The 18,478-nt window shown below is 40.8% G+C and overlaps 1 protein-coding gene across 7 annotated transcripts in view; it reads left to right on the top strand.

Moving 5' to 3' along the window:
* The window catches only part of CADPS (calcium dependent secretion activator), a 706,678-nt gene that overhangs the window by 574,354 nt on the left and 113,846 nt on the right, over positions 1–18,478 (top strand). The gene's annotated exons all lie outside the window — the stretch shown is intronic.

Raw genomic sequence — 18,478 nt, 5'->3', positions numbered from 1 at the left:
ATGCTCCTGCACTTGAGAAGTTACTCAACAGCTTAATCTTTAAAAAGGTGACTCCGCTGGTTTAGCCGCCATTTCAGCTGTGCTGCCACTCCCAACAGGTCAGGGAAACCCAGGTAAAGCTCTAAAAAGAAAAGAATACACAGGGTGCACCAGCTTAGCGCGTTACCTTTTGCAACAATTTATTTTTAAAAAAGTATGCACATCCCTTAATAGCCAGTTGGATCAATGGTCTTCATTTTGTGACCAAAAAGGCAACTACAAGTGTGGAGTCAGGAACTGCGGCACTTGCTGAAGTGCCTTGTCTGTGAATGGATTTTGTATGTATCGTTTGTTAAATAAACAATCATACAGAGATCCCACCATGCCATGTTTACTGGCATGGCACGGTGGGATCTCGTGAAAGGTTTATGTCTTATGACACAAGTTTCATATGGACTTTGTTTTGATTCATTGTTTATGCACATGATTACATTGATTGATAACAATGTAACACATCCAAAGCCCTGACCAGGATAGGAATAGGCATAGCAAACAACCCCTAATAAAAGAAAAAATGCACAAGAAGAGGAAGGAGAGGAGGAGCAAAGACACATGAAAAGAGGGAGGAGATAGCATCCGGCTCTAATACCATCAAAATTTACAATCTTTCAAGTTCTGTATTTTCTAAGGCTGAATTACATCTACTAAGGAAGGGCCTCAATTTTGCACCTCCCAATCCCTCCAATGTATTTTTATTATTTGTCGATCTAAACAAATTCATTCAGAACCTCACGGTTAAAAGGTACTATGCCCTGAAGAACAACGCTGACAGTTGTGCTAGGGACCCTTTAGTCTCTTCTCCACTTAAAAAAGATTGTCCAATTAGAGGTTCTCTGGAGAATCTGTATACAGAAGGTCATGTCACCAGTGATGAGGATACAGACCCTCTAGACGAAGTTTGGAGTAACTTCCCCCTGCTTTCCCCCACTGATGGAATGTTGCATTCCACATTCAAACCTGCCTCTACTTTCCATCCGCATTGGGCAAAGGGCAACCCTATCCCTACCTTTTATGAGGTGGTGTTTGGTGAATTTAAAGACCGATGCACCAAGCAGAGCCTAACAAGAACGTCAAAGAAACCCAACCCACTAAATGGACTATTAGAAACAAATAAAAGTAAAAAATGACATTATCATGAGACAAGCTGACAAAGGTGGGGATTTAGTGATCCAGGACAGGAAGACCTATTGGGCAAAGGCCTTTAGACTTCTGGGCGATAGCGGGACTTATGAAACACTTCCAGGGGATTCAGTGGTGCAATACCAAAAGTTTATGACTCTGTTAAATTGGGCTTTAGGAAATGGAGTATTAAACAAGGACGAATACAACTTCCTGTACAAAAAATATCCTGCCACGCCATTCTACCATATCCCGAAAATCCACAAGGATGATAAAAATCACCCCGGGAGACCCATCATAGTTGGTACTGAGAGCCTTACTAGGAACCTTGGCTCTTACATTGATTATCACCTGCAGGATATAGTCCAGAACCTTCCCTCTTATGTCAAAGATGCCAGGATAATGTTGGATATATTATCCAAATATACATGGCAGGAAGTGTATCGATGGCTCTCATTAGATGTGACATCATTGTACACTATTAAACATGAGTTGGGCCTATTGGCTATACAATGATTTATATGTAAAGAGCAACATTTTCACTATAAACAGGCCCAGTTTCTGTATGATAGTATTCAATATGGCTTCACTCACAATTACTTTTCCTTCATGGGAAAACATTATAGACAGGCCCAGGGCATTGCAATGTGGGCCAGGTTCACACCCAGCTATGCCAATCTTTTCATGGGTTATTGGGAACTACAGTACATCTGGTCCCATAACCCTTTAGGTACAAACCTGGTCCTATATGTCAGATACGTTGATGATGTCCTAGTAATATGCAATGGTACTGATGCTAAACTTGAGTGCTTCTTGAATCACTGTCAGAAAAACCCATATGATATCCGCTAAACTCATGTCTTGGACAGCAATTCCCTATTTTTTTAGACCTAGAGCTGAGGTCAGGGGCAGGGGCAGACGGGTCTAAAGACACATTTTAAGCCCAGCACAGGTAACTCTTACCTGCATTCTAATAGCAATCATCACCCGCATTGGTTAAAAAATGTACTGTTTGGGCAATTTTGTAGACTTAGGCATACCTGTACTCTCAAATGTGATTATATGGAACAGAGTAGCATCCTTAGAAAGAAATTCAAGGATAAGGGCTACCCATATAGAAGAGGCATATAATAAATACTTACTCCTCTATGAGACCCCAAATATTCACAAAAACACCTACACCAGCAGAAATCGAGAGAGTAATCAGGTCCCTAGGAGGCAAGAAATACAACAGGCCAACTTCTGCACCCAATATAACAACAGGGCCTGGCAAATGCAGCAGATTTTTCATAAACATTGGAATATCCTCAAAACGGATCCAATCCTAAGTAGTCAGATTCCAGACAAGCCCTGCTTCATTTATAAAAAGCCCCGAGACTTGAGGAGCTTAGTCACTGCCAGTAGAGTACAGAAATCCAAAAAATGCCTTAATAGCATATTGGATCAATGGTCTTCATTTTTTGACCAAAAAGGCAACTACAAGTGTGGAGTCAGGAACTGCTGCACTTGTAGTATTATATGGCATCGTAAACAGGACATTTTAGGAACTGATGGCAAAACACATCTTATCAAACAATTCATCAACTGTGGGACCTCGTTTGTCATATATGGCATTTTTTGCCCATGTGGATTATTGTACGTCGGCCGGACATCACACCCACTTAGGGTTTACATCGGCAAACATAACTGTAGTTTTATCCATGGGAGAGACAAATACTCTGTCCCCTGACATTTCAAAGAAAAACATAATGAGGATTTAATGGGTATGAGAATTTTTGGTATTGAAGCCATCACTGATGAACTAGATAAGGGGAGGAGGTATCAGAAGCTGTGCAAGAGCGAAAGTTTCTGGATCTTCATCCTTGGCAGCCTAATGCCCAAATAAGTGAACGAGGATTTAGAAGTACACAATCTAGTTCATTAGCTTTTGGTTTTTCATATATGTTGAACATAAACCATTTCCCTCCTTTTCATTTTTTTTTTTTGTTTCTTAATGATAAAAGCTAGGGTCTATGCCCCCCCCCTCCCCCAAATATGTTAGGGCATTCATTGTCCGCATTATTAATTTTCATTATTCACTTTCCTTATCATTTACTTTCCTCATCTTTCTTAACATTAGTGCCAGTAAGAGTCTTAGCAGGATATTCTGTATTCAAAAATTCATCAATATATAAAAACTATAATATATGGTATATACATATGTTTTTCAATATATATATATATATTTTTTTTTTCTTTATGATATTTTATGAGCTCCCAGTACTCTGTGCTTATATATATATATATATATATATATATATATATATATATATATATATATATATATATTTTTATGATCTTTTACAGTTTTTTACAGATTTTTGATATAAATATTTTATTGTACAAAAAATATATATATAATTTTAATTTTAATTATACCCCTGTTATGACACCTTAGGAGGTAGTTGCCCTTTTCTATCATATATTACTGACCAAATGTGATTCACATGCACATAGCGTAATATGTTTTTTTTTTTTTTTATTATTATTATTTATACATATACACTCTTTAACACATCTCCAAGGCTTTATTCTGCAGTGCTGCGGTTGGTCTGCCATAATGCACTTCTGCCTCTGCGTGCTTTTGGAAATTGCAAAAGGCAGGAAGTGACGCTTGTGGTCCACTGTGGCCGACATCTATTCGGCTTCCTGTTTCCTCGCTGAGTAGTGGTGATGTGACCGAGCATCATCGGAAGTGACGTTTTTGCACCTCATCAGGCCGGCGCCTGAAATGCAAAACGCGGCCTCAATCGGAGCATATGGCCGGTGTGCGTTCCAGGGACAGCATGTCAAGCCTTTCCCTATTTGGTGCAGCAGTTTTAATATGATGATCATTGAAACCTTCACACACTACACTGCAATCTGGCTCCATATGCACCCTGGGTTTTGGGACAGCTTACAGGGTAATGTAGCAATGATTCACTTTTGATGATTTTATTGAACTATACTTGCTGTACCTGGTTCTACTGAAATTTGTAGTTGTAAAGCCATAGTTTTTATCCATCTTAATTGCAATTCTTAATACAGGATAGGACAGAAGTATATATCTATATGTATATTTATATCCTTTTGATTCAAGTCTCTCTCATACAATGTTCAATGTTCTATGATGGAAAGCCTATTGGAGTAGATCCATATATGTGAATGTGTGTATGTCTGTTTGTACATGTATATATTCACATATACATCGAAATTCACCTAATCGTATGACTCGATTCTATCAGCCCACCCATTGTGGGAGGAACTTATGCTAGAGGTCATGTGACATTCTGATAATTTAAAGACCAGTTACCTGCATTCCAAATCCCGCTCTGAAAAAGAGCGGACACCCTAGAAATGTGTCAACTACTTTTGGAGGTTTTCATTCCACAACTGTTTTTAACCAGCAGACTATGCTGAGTGCAGAATTTGGTGGACTTATACTTTTATCTCGCTTGAAATGTCATCTTGTTTGTGAGTATGATGTGCATACTGTTTTAAAAATAAATAGTTGCAAAAGGTAATGTGCTAGGCTTGTGAGCCCTCTGTATTATTTTCTTTTTAGAGCACCCTAGAAGTGTTAGATTCAAAGCTATAAATCACAAACCTTCGGAAAGGTAAACATTAAAAATGTTGTTTCAAAAGCACCTTCTGCCTTTTTTTTTACTGTAGCTAAAGGGTCACTTTAAAGTTCAACAACCAGTTAGATATCAGCTTTCAACAGCTTATGTATTTAGTCTAAAACGGGTAATCTGTGATCTGTTGCTAAAGATTCTCATGTGCTGTTTCACCCCAAACTAAAATTATTGAATAAACTCTTAACTCCTGTTAATAAAACACCTTGTTTTATTTGCTGAGAAGAAAGCATATTAGCTATACCCTCTGCAACACTCGATTCAATAACTCATTCCGGGTTCCTCCCCTCCCTGGCGCAAAACCCCAAACCCAACTCCCCCCCATCCCTTTTTTTTTTTCTTTTTTCCTCTCTCATCTGTTGTTTATCCTCTCATGTACATAATAAAAAAAAAAAAACCTCGTTGAAAGGCAGGGTGGTGAGGGCTCTGGCAGACAGCTTGCTTGGGAGTCCTACCTACTGCTACTTAGGTATCCTTTACGATCTCAGTGAAGGACTCTCAATATGTAATGACTCCTTAGCTGCGTTTGAGCTGACTGTGATCACAACTGTATAAATAGTTTGTGAACCCTTTCCTTTCTTAAACAAAGAATTAAAAAACAAACAAAAAAAAAAAAAAAATATATATATATATATATATATATATATATACCCTTTGCTTCATCATGTCTTTAAACTGGTTAGCCTATCATGATCCAGCTTTCTTTACACTATACTCCGAAGTATGAAACTACAGTTAGTATGGCAACATTTGTAAGAGAAAAACGTTCACAAGGATGTCACATAAGGCTTTTTTGTTTTTTGTAAGCCAGAGTAAAGAAGCATTTGTAAATGGACAACAGACAGTTGGGAAATTTACACCTTACTATACAGATGGTGTCTGTGATCTCCTGTAAATAATAGCCTTGGATGAAACAGACAAAATTAGTATAATTATTTAAAAAGTAAAAACAAAAGTGGTACTTTTTACTTCATGGTATACTATAATTATAAAACTATTCTTTTTCTTTTCTCCACACTATCTACGCATAGTATACGTAAGTTCCATATGAACTCAGCAGTGCTAAACTTAAAAAAGTAAAGGAAAAACTTTGGTTTATTATTTCTAGCAGATAGAAATATAACCTACATACAAGAAAAAGGGTCTCCTAAAATGTATATCCAAAATATTATGTTGTTTCTGGCCTTCCAGCTTTAAAGTTGAAGTCACAGTCAGTCAGATATATTAACCTTTATTTTCCTAGTCTTTCTTCCACTTTTCTGTAAGATCTGTTGCTTAGTGTGCAGTAAGCTGGACATACAATTTGATTGTGCAATTTCTGTACAATCTCCTTTAATGTACCAGAACTATGTACTATGAGGACGGACCTGAACAGTCCATTCAATACACACCAAAATAAGCAGGCCCTTGAGCTACATAGTTGATGGTAGATCTAAAGAAACTTGTAGACTCAGGTTACATAACATGTGGACATTCTAAACTCTTGCTATCTGCGTAAAACATACAGCATCTCACAAAAGTGAGTACACCCCTCACATTTTTGTAAATATTTTATTATATCTTTTCATGTGACAACACTGAATAAATTACACTTTGCTACAATGTAAAGTAGTGAGTGTACAGCCTATATAACAAGTGTAAATTTGCTGTCCTCTCAAAATAACTCAACACACAGCCATTAATGTATAAACCGCTGGCAACAAAAGTGAGTACACCCCTAAATTAAAAAATGTCCAGATTGGTCCCAAAGTTTCAATATTCTGTGTGGCCACCATTATTTTCAAGCACTGCCTTAACCCTCATGGGCATGGAGTTCACCAGAGCTTCACAGGTTTTCACTGGAGTCCTCCTCCACTCCTCCATGAGGACATTATGGAGCAGGTGGATGTTAGAGATCTTGTGCTCCTCCACCTTCTGTTTGAGGATGCCCCACAGATGCTCATTAGGGTGTAGGTCTGGAGACATGCTTAGCCAGTCCATCACCTGTACCCTCAGCTTCTTTGACAAAGTAGTGGTCATCTTGGAGGTGTATTTGGGGTCATTATCATGTTGGAATACTGCCCTGCAGCCCAGTCTCCAAACGGAGGGGATCATACTCTGCTTCAGTATGTCACAGTACATGTTAGCATTCATGGTTCCCTCAATGAACTGTAGCTCCCCAATGCCAGCAGCACTCATGCAGCCCCAGACAATGACTCTCCCACCACCCTGCTTGACTGTAGGCAAGACACACTTGTCTTTGTACTCCTCACCTGGATGCTGCCACACATCCTTGACACCATCTGAACCAAATAAGTTTATCTTGGTCTCATCACACCACAGGGCATGGTTCCAGTAATCCATGTCCTTAGTCTGCTTGTCTTCAACAAACTGTTTGCGGGCTTTCTTGTGCATCATCTTTAGAAGAGGCTTTCTTCTGGGACGACAGCCATGCAGACCAATTTGATGCATGGTGCGGCGTATGGTCTGAACACTGACAGGCTGACCCCCCCCCCCGCCACGCTTTCAACCTCTGCAGCAATGCTGGCAGCACTCATATGTCTATTACCCAAATACAACCTCTGGATATGACGCTGAGCGCGTGCACTCAACTTCTTTGGTTGATCATGGCATGGCCTGTTCTGCGTGGAACCTGTTAAACTGCTGTTTGGTCTTGACCACCGTGCTGCAGCTCAGTTTTAGGGTCTTGACAATCTTCTTATAGCCTAGGCCATCTTTATGTAGAGCAACAGTACTTTTTTTCAGATCCTCAGAGAGTTCTTTGCCATAAGGTACTATGTTGAACTGCCAGTGACCAGTAGGAGAGAGTTAGAGCGATAACACCAATTTTAACACACCTGCTCCTCATTCACACCTGAGACCTTGTAACACTAACGAGTCACATGACACTGGGGAGGGAAAATTGCTAATTGAGCCCAATTTGGACATTTTCTCTCTTTTGTTGCCAGCGGTTTAGACATTAATGGCTGTGTGTTGATTTTTTTTTTGATTTTTTTTTGAGGGACAGAAATTGTACACTGTTATACAAGCTGTACACTCACTACTTTACATAGTAGCAAAGTGTAATTTCTTCAGTGTTGTCACATGAAAAGATATAATAAAATATTTACAAAAATACGAGGGGTGTACTCACTTTTGTGAGATACTGTATGTGGGGCAGCAAATGGGGTGGACTTTAAAGCCCACACAACACACGTATGCGTCCATAGGTGGCAGAACATTCTGTGCTATGCTTGCGCTCACTGCATGTTCCCAGCACTGAGCTGGCAAAGACAGCTTGTAGTCTTTACTAATGATTGGGAGATGGTGGGACCAGGTCCTAGTCATGTGATCACAGTGGTCACGTGATCGGCTGGCCCTTCCCACCTCCCAGGTGTAAAGATCCTGTTACAGGCATGCTGGAGCTTGGCAGAAGGAGGTTAAAAATGACTATGTAGTCCAAAAAGGCAGCAGTGTTTGAGCACACTTTCAAGTGCAATCTAACTGATCTGGGTAGGCCCACAGCCTTTTTCTTCCTCCAAGTGTGTATGAGGGTGCTTAGAGTAAGGATTGTAAACTTTACCTGTCCACGCCAGCATATAGAACTAGGGTGGGAAGGCAGAAATCTAATTTCCTCAAAAAGAAAAATAGTATAGAAGAGTGTTTATGCTCACCTGTCCCATTATTCATTCCTCTGATCTTCACATTCTTGCAGAGCTACAACCTCCAGCATAACCTTCAAATCCGCCACTTTCAGATGTGTCAATTGCCTGCATCCCATCACCTCGCTAGGGACAGGAGAATAGAACCATAGAGCACAGCAGAACCACAGCGGGCAGCAGGGAACCAGGAATTGGACACATCTGTGAATTGTTGGAATCAAAAATTCTGCTGGTACCTGTAGCTCTTTGAGAGAACAAAGAAAGGGTGAAAGAACATATGGCAAGATAAATTAGTGTACACTCTTCTATTGCAGGTTGTGTTTTTTTTAAGATGACTAAAAATAAGGAAATGCAGTGGTAAAAAGAAATATAAAAAGAACATGGGTATCCTTAAATGGGTTTTCAATATTGGGGGAGCCAAGGAAGATATGATGTGTCATTGTCCTACTGCAAATTTTCATAACCATGATGACTGTAATATATGAATCTTAGGAAGGAATGCACCTGTTGGCTCATCAGAGACTGGGGGATTTAATGGATCATATTCTTTTCAGGAGGCTAAAAGAATAAAAAGATAATAAGAAAAAAACAAAGGACAAATATGGAATCCCACTCACATGTGTGCATTTTTAAATACATGCATAAATGCTATTGTAATTGCTAAGAAAAAAAATAGCATTTATACATATATACTGTATATACAGTAAATGCACTGATATACAGTAAGATTCCTTATATTATCATTTTTAATACACACTTTTAAGGATTTTGAATCCATGTGTTTATGATTTTCAGTATACTGTATATAAATGTAATGTTTCTTTTATACTTGCCAATTGAGTATTTTATTTTTTACGGTATGTTGTAGCCCTACTAAAGGGGGTGAAATCTGGCCCCCAAAACATGTTGGTTCTCCAGTTTCTCAGATTCAAATATAACCTTCACTACTTAGGGGGATTGCAGCAAGGCCTTGGTGTTTGGGAGCTGCCTACCATGCCTATATGTGCCCCAGAGGGACACTATACAGTGGGGATCGAAAGTTTGGGCACCCCAGGTAAAAATTTGTATAAACTGCTGGTGCTATAGAAATCCTTAATAATAATTAATATGCATAAAGAAGCCAAGGAAAGATGACAAAAATCTCCAAAAGGCATCAAATTACAAATTAGACATTCTTATAATATGTCAACAAAAGTTTGATTTTATTTCCATCATTGACACTTTCAGAATTACAGAAAACAAAAAAAATGGCGTCTGCAAAAGTTTGGGCACAAAAGTTTGGGCACCCTGCAGAATTTATAGCATGCACTGCCCCCTTTGCAAGGCTGAGACCTGCCAGTGTCATGGATTGTTCTCAATCATCCTCTGGGAAGACCAGGTGATGTCAGTCTCAAAGGTTTTAAATGCCCAGACTCATCTGACCTTGCCCCAACAATCAGCACCATGGGATCTTCTAAGCAGTTGTCTAGAAAACTGAAACTGAAAATAGTTGACGATCACAAAGCTGGAGAAGGCTATAAGAAGATAGCAAAGCGTTTTCAAATGTCAATATCCTCTGTTCGGAATGTAATTAAGAAATGGCAGTCATCAGGAACAGTGGAAGTTAAAGCAAGATCTGGAAGACCAAGAAAAATATCAGACAGAACAGCTCGCAGGATTGTGAGAAAAACAATTCAAAACCCACGTTTGACTGCACGATCCCTCCAGAAAGATCTGGCAGACACTGGAGTTGTGGTACACTATTCCACTATAAAGAGATACTTGTACAAATATGGTCTTCATGGAAGAGTCATCAGAAGAAAACAAAAATTGTATGTAGGGAGTGAAGGCATGTGCTGGTCTACACACAGAAAGGGTGCAGTCCAAACATCAGGCCTGGGGGTTTAAATGTGCCACATATACTAACAAAAGAAAATTATTTTCACACTTCCAAACCATGTAAAAGGTAACAAATATAATTTTATTAGGTTTATGTTGACAACAATAGGAAGTGTAAGAGTTAAATGTGGTACAGCAATCATAAATACATATTATTACATTACATAAAGCCCCAAAGTATCCGGGCTACATAGATAGAATGAAGAGCTGTAAATCATATGTATTTATGATTGCTGTACCACATTTAACTCTTACACTTCCTATTGTTGTCAACATAAACCTAATAAAATTATATTTGTTACCTTTTACATGGTTTGGAAGTGTGAAAATAATTTTCTTTTGTTAGTATATGTGGCACATTTAAACCCCCAGGCCTGATGTTTGGACTGCACCCTTTCTGTGTGTAGACCAGCACATGCCTTCACTCCCTACATACAATTTTTGTTCTTCTTGGGGGAGGTGCCAATAGACGTTTATTTAAATAACCACTGTGTCCCCCACCACAATTCCTCATCAGAAGAAAACCTCTTCTACGTCCTCACCACAAAAATCAACTTTGAACTTTGCAAATGAACATATAGACAAGCCTGATGCATTTTGGAAACAAGTTCTGTGGACCGATGAGGTTAAAATTGAACTTTTTGGCCGGAATGAGCAAAGGTACGTTTGGAGAAGAAGGGGCACAGAATTTAATGAAAAGAACCTCTTTTCGACTGTTAAGCATGGGGGTGGATCAATCATGCTTTGGGGTTGTATTGCAGCCAGTGGCACAGGGAACATCTCACGAGTAGAAGGAAAAATTGATTCAATAAAATTTCAGCAAATTTTGGAGGTTAATTTGATGCCATCTGTGAAAAAGCTAAAGTTAAAGAGAGGATGGCTTCTACAAATGGATAATGATCCTAAACACACCTCAAAATCCACGGGGGATTACATCAAGAGGCGTAAACTGAAGGTTTTGCCATGGCCTTCACAATCTCCTGACCTCAACATAATTAACCACTTGCCGACTGCCTAACGCCGATCTACGTCGGCAGTCAGCCCCTCACAGGCAAAGTGACGTAGGGCTACGTCACTAGCTTGTGAGGGTCTAGGGAGCGAGCGCGCGCCCCCGGAGGCGCGCTCCCGCTCCCGCGTGGTCACGGACCCCCCCGCGCGTGTGACCGGCGGACCCGATGTCCGCCGGTCACTCGGCGATCGGCGGGGGAGAGGGAGAATGTCAGGCAGCTTGTGTAAACAAGCCACCTGTCATTCTCCTTGCTGTTAAGACACTGATCTCTCGGATCTAGTATGTAGATCCGTTGATCAGTGTCCATACAGCTCAAGCCCCAGCCAATCACAGTAGAAAGCACGCCCCTAGGGATACACACAGCCCCTCCCTCCCAAATAAAGTTAACCCCTTCACTACCAGTGTATTTTTACAGTAACAGTGCATATATATAGCACTGATTACTGTAGAAATGTCACTGGTAACCCCAAAAGTGTCAAAAATGTCAGTCAAGGGTCCGATCTGTCCGCCCCAATGTCGCAGTACCGCAAAAAAAATCGCAGATCGCCGCCATTACACGTTAAAAAAAAAACAACAAAAATGACAGAAATCTTTCCCTTTGTTAGTAAACGCGATAACTTTTGCGCAAACCAATCAAAATACGCTTTTTGCGATTTTTTTAACAAACATAGGTAGCATAAAACAAATTGGCCGAAAAAGTAAAAAAATTTTGATTTTTAAATTTTTTTTTTGGGGAATTTCATATAAAAAAATGTGAAAAATATTGCTATTTTTGCAAAATTGACGCTCTTTTTTTGTTTATAGCGCGTGATCAAAAAATCGCACAGGTGATCAAATACCACCAAAAGAAAGCTCTGTTTGTGGGAAAAAAAGGACGCCAAATTCGTTTAGGTACAGCGTCGCACGACCGCGCAATTGTCCGTTAAAGTCACGCAGTGCCGAATCGCAAAATACCCCCTGGTCGGAATGGGGGTAAAATCTTCCGGGGCTTAAGTGGTTAAAAATCTATGGATAGACCTTAAAAGAGCAGTGCGTGACAGACAGCCCAGAAATCTCAAAGAACTGGAAGATTTTTGTAAGGAAGAATGGGCAAAGATACCTCAAACAAGAATTGAAAGACTCTTGGCTGGCTACAAAAGGCGTTTACAAGCTGTGATACTTGCCAAAGGGGGTACAAGATATTAACTCTGCAGGGTGCCCAATCTTTTGCAGACTCCATTTTTTTGTTTTATGCTATTTTGAAAGAGTAAATGATGGTAATAAAATCTAACTTTTGTTGACATATTATAAGAATGCCTAATCTGTAATTTGATGCCTTTTGGAGATTTTTTAATCTTTCCTTGGCTTCTTTATGCACATGAATACAAATTTTTACCTGGGGTGCCCAAACTTTCGATCCCCACTGTAATACACCTAATGTAAACAAAAGTATTTGGGCATTGAATTGTTACAGATCATTACCTCTAGGTCCCAACTCTAACAATCAACTACCTTAAGCAATAAAACCCTGACAGGTGTAATTATCCTCTCCATCTAAAACTCAAAAAATGTTTTGCCTTCTGTTATACTTTAAGATTGCAGAATACACTATTGGCTATTCAGTTTTAAGGTAAAAGTCAAACAGTCAATGTTGAATTTTCCAAGACAATTGGTATTTTTCCCTTGAGATGAGGATGACATAAGTGAGAGTTTAGGAAGAAGTATACATGGCAAAATAGATGGAATAAACATAAAGTTGATGGTCAAACCATGTGCGCGTGTGTGCTAGCTCTATAGTCCTCCTTTTCTAATATATTACAGCTTACTACTCCTTAGATATTTTTATTTTTATTTTTTCAGGTTTTATTTCCTTATTTTTACCATGTAATCCTGTAAATAACCCTTTCCCTGGGGGGCTATGCTCACTCCACTACTGTATCTTTGGAGGGAGCCATAGTTGTCACAAGGAGTGGGCTACAAACATGTCTGCCTTTGTTCGTCTCTATTACATGGAAGATGCCAAGATAAGTCATTTACAGAAAAAAAAAAAAAATTTGCTTTTAGTCCAGTTTACAGGAAGTGACAAGGACAGTGCGTTTCTGGCAAGATCAACAGGTATTTCTGTACTTGCTGAAATCGAAAAAAAAGAAAAAAAATGCAGCCACCATATCTAAGGACTAGTAAGTTGTAATATATCATATTTTTGTTTTTCGAGTTTAGCATACCTCCCAACAGTCCCAGATTATCCAGGACTATGCCACATTTTGACCTTTTTCCTTCTGTCTTATGTACCACAAAGGCTCTGCCCCTGTACACTGTGCCCACAGCTTATATTTATGCAAATCACCATGGGATATGCATATGAATGAGCAAGTGTGTGAATGGGCCGATCATGTGGTTTGCATATAAATTATCTTTATTGGCTCATTCATATGCTAATTTCCCTGCAGTTCATTCATGTGGAAAGCTGGAGAAAGCTCCTGCTTAGCTCCAGCCAAGTGAACTTGAAGGACAGAAGGGGTCTGTACTAGAGGGGGAGGAGTTCTGTAGTGGAGGAGGGAGGTCTGTATTGGGGAGCTCTGTACTAGAGAAAGATACTGCACTGGATGGAGGAGATCTGTACTGGAGGGGAGGGAGGAGGTCTGTCCTGAAGGTTGGCTCTGTACTGAAGGGGGTATCTGTACTAGAGAGGAGGGAGGAGGTCTGTATTGGAGGGAGTCTATATTGATGAGACAATTGGAGGTCTGTACTGAAATTGGTCTCTACTGGTGGGGAAGAAGAGGTGTCTGTACTAGAGGAGATGGCGTAGGTCTATACTGGAAGGATGAGCTGTATTAGTGGGAAGAGAGGATGTCTGTACTGTAGAGGGATCTGTACTGGTGGGGACAGTGGGGGTCTGTGCTGGAAGAGGGGTCTGGAATGGTGGGGGGGGGGTAGCCTGCACTGATAGGGAGGGGCATGGTCTGTACTGGAAGGTGCTCTGTACTGATGAGGAGGGAGGAAATCTCTCCTGGAGGGGGGTCTGTAGTTGAGACGTCTGTACTGAGAAGAGGCTGGAAGGGGGAGTCTGTGCTGAGGGGGGTGGGGTCTGTACTGTGATGGGGCTGGGAGGGTGGTCTGTGCGGCCTTGTTAGGGCTGTGGAGGAAATCTATACCACATTCTGCCCTTTAAAAAAATGTTCCTGTTCAAAAGTTGCAAGACATGGTTTAAGTTATCTTAATGCACTTACATTAGCTACTGCTGCAAATCACAAAAAGAAAAATAATCTTAATTGTAGTTCTGATCTAAAAGTCTATAAGGATAATACAGTGTATTACCATACAAGGGATATAGAGTTTCATTGATCCCTTCTGTGATGTGGTTGTCAGTGCTGTGAAGATATTGTTCTCTTGCATACAAGGACACTGAAATCGGTCAGATCTGGGTCCTCAACTTCTCCTTCTTTATATTCATAGAGGGAACCCCCCTCCTCTTCCCCACAGCGGCTTTAGTCTCAGACACACCTATCCTCTCTGCATGCTGAAGCTTAAAGCCCAGTTTGCACTTGATCGATTCCATTTGCACCCTGACTTTCCTTTGAAGTCGCAGGGAGCAGATGGAGCCTTCATTGAGGCAATTAGAGCACAACAGGAAGCGAAAACCACCAGCTGCTCTCAAGGCTTGTGTGTGCCCAGAATTAGTAAAGCACTTTCTAGGTAGCACCTCTGTCAGCAGACTGGAGGCACACACTGAGACACCGACACTCCCAGCATTCTGTGCATGTTGCTTACCCAAGTATTTCCCAGTAAGGTGTTAGGATATTGACTCACGTAAATCCAGATAATCTAGTTGTTTTAAACAGAATGGAACTTTAAAGCTAAGCATACATTGGACATGATATTAAAAGTGCAGAACATTGAAAAGATGCCTATAGATTGTATACAATTTTTTTAGTGTGAGAAAATAGATTAGTCCTTTTCAATTTTACCATTGACACTTTCATCTTGATGTTTGAATTTTTACAGTATTTGGGACATTTTAAAGAGCACCGAATGAATCAAGATTTTTTAAATAGATATATATTTTCTCATTTAGTTTGTGGTATCTTTTTCCTTTTCTAGTATTACTTTGCACAGGAAAGAATCCTCCCGAATGACAAGACATGGAACTCCTACACACCTTTTTTTTATTTTTCTATGTGTTTATACATAGTTTGCAAAAATAGGAGTTGGTTTTCTCTTTGACACTGTTGTTACAGCAAAGTGCTTCCTCTCCGCTGTTGTATATTTAATTTGCCCTCTTTTTGGCTGCCTTCCATTCTGACATCCCTAGGGGCAACATATTTCTACTGAGAAAAAAAATCTTGCTGTATGTGTGATTCTTTTTTTTTTTAATTTTGCTTTCCTATATTATAGAGCACATTTTATATGTGGTGAGTGATGGAGAGAGTGATCATTTGCAGCTTTTCACTGCTGGAAACGTAGCCTCCGTTCACGCTAGTGTAATTTCAGATGTGACTTGAGTCGCACAGAATTGCATGACAATTGGAAAATAGTTTTTTGAAGGTGCCCGTTTACATCAGTGCAACTCGGCACAGCACGATTTTGGAAAAATTCCTGTACTACTACTGGTGCAATATAATTTTGGAACCATAGAATATGAAAACCACATCCTAGTTGCATCCAAGTTGCACTGTTTTGGATCGGACCAGAACCGTCCGAGATTATATCTGCCCCTGGCCTAATTTGATATGATGTGGATGTGTGCACACACAGAGGAAGATCACACACACTGACGCCAAGTTCAGAGTTAAGATACTTCTGCTTTATTTCTACAGCGTCAGTGGGTTATATATTGTTGTTAGTGTCATGAGCTAGTTCGTCATAAGCATAATATTATCTACTTGCTTGCAGCTTCTTGATTGGTTATGTCCATTATCAGGTAAACTCCCTAGAAACTATGAATATTATCTTGTTGGGTGTTGTCCTCTGTGAAGTAGCCATCTTTGTCACACAGATTCCATCTCGATGGGAGGGGGGAAAGGGAGTATCTACTAACGGCCATTTTGAGTAAGGAGTACAAAAAACATATTTACATTTATAAAAAAATAGACATAGGAAAATAGACATTTTTCCTAATTCATCACAGTGTTCATTACTTTCCTTCACAATATGGTATGCATCATAAGGTGAAATAGGCATTTCACTGTAACCATTGATTACATCCATTACAGCACTGCATAAACATACTGGAAAATCAGATCAAAATCATATTACAGCAGTATAAACCTAGCATATAAAGATTTGTTATATTTACAGGCCTTATCTGCCTATGTGCTGTTGGTGTCAAATCTCTTTTTCCACAGTTTGTGATACATCTGAACCTCCCATTTAGTGGCGAATTCAGGGCATAGTGACAATTACTAAGAATTATGGTGGTCCAGATTTGTGGTTTTCCAAGACAAATTAGGGATTTTATTAGTGATACACTATTATTTCGTAAGGTAGAACTGACAATCTTGATCTTGCTGTCCTGCTTGTCACACATTTGACATTTCTAGGCCAGAACTGTGCTATAGACAGCAAATCGGGATGTCCCTATTGGCTACGGAGGCATACTGGACTAATTTGCATGACAAATCCTCTGTTATTTCTCATGTTGTTTGGGATGTGATGAAAGTCATGATATGTAATTATCTTATGCTTTGAGAATACAGTGATTTTCTTTGGGTAGACACAGTCACTTTGGCCATTTAGGCCAAAGTAACAGAATCTGTGAAAAGCCCCCTGACTCACCGATACCCACCACTCCAATAATCATCTGTCACTTCTTCCTCATTCACAGCTGGCAACAAAATACAAATTGTTAGTCACACATCTAAAAGCACTGGGTATTTTGTGCCGGCTAAAGTAACGGGTTGCTGGAGAGGTGCATATCAGTGGGTCACAGATGGAGTTCTTTCACAGACACTGTGACAGTGTCTTGTTTATTATTTATTTATTTATTTGTTATAGGTATTTATATAGAGCTGACTTTACATATTGTATATTCATTTTAATCCTTACTCTCAAGGAGCTACCTACATGCATACAGATACATACAGGGGGCAATTTAGACAGCAGCCAAATAACCTGACAGCATGCAGGGGGGGGGGGGGGGTGTCAGTTGGTATGCTTAAGGGGCGCAGAAATGAATGTCCACCCCCAGAACACCCGTAGTTCAGTCCACTTGCTCCTCCTCTCCCCCTCCCTTTGATGGCCGCTGAGCCGCTCTGTCCTCCTGACCATCCCTGGGCTCAGTGTACAGTGACAGGCGGCTCGGGACAAGCGGCTGTCCTGGAAGGAGGGGATCCCCACACTGCTCCATTCTCTCCAGCATGCATGAGTTTCTTACACACATACCTTCCCCCGCCCCTTTCTCCCTGCCTGTGTGCTGCTGCGTCTGTGAAGGGGATGTGGGGAGAGAAGTTTAAGGAGCCGACAGCCACATTGAGATAAGCCACTGACTGAGAGCCCCTGGGGACCATTCAAGTGAGTGAGCACTGTGACCAGAGCCTGCTCTCCCTCTCTCCCTGCCCCTTTTCTCTCTGCCCCCTGTCTCCCTGCTCCCCCTAGCTCTCTCTGCCCCCCTCTCTCTCTACCAAACTCTCTCCCTGCCCCCCTTTCTCTCCATTTTGCCCCTCTCTCCCCAGGCCCCCTCTCTCTCCCTGCTCCCCCCTCTCTCCCTGCTTCCCTTCTCTCTCTCTCTCTCTCTCTCTCTCTCTGCTCCCCCTCTCTCTCCCTGCCCCCCTCTCTCTCCCTGCCCCCTCTCTCTCTCCCTGCTCTCCTTTCTCTCCTTGTCACTTTCTCTCCCTGCCTTCTCATCTTTCTCTGTGTCCCTCACCCCTCTCTCTCTTGCTCACCCCCTCTCTCTCTCTATCCCCTCTCTCCTCACTGTCTCTTCTTGCCCCCGCTTTCTCTCTCGTCCTACTCTCTCTCCCCTTTCTTTCTCTCTCCCTGCCCCCCTCTCTCTCCCTGACCCCCTCTCTCTCCCTGCCTCTCCCCTCTCTCTCGCTTTCTCTATCCCTCCCCCCCTCTCTCTCTCCCTGCCTCCCTCTCTCCCCCTGCCAGCACTGGAAATAGCTTTTATTTGACTTTTTTTATAGTCTGGTTATTAAACCCCTTCCTTCCCATCATCTATC

The sequence above is a fragment of the Pelophylax lessonae genome (assembly GCF_965119305.1).
Source record: "Pelophylax lessonae genome assembly, chromosome: 8".
In the NCBI taxonomy this organism is placed as follows: Eukaryota; Metazoa; Chordata; class Amphibia; order Anura; family Ranidae; genus Pelophylax; species Pelophylax lessonae.
Note: the sequence above shows the minus strand (reverse complement) of the source record. Positions and strands in the feature narration are given on the sequence as shown.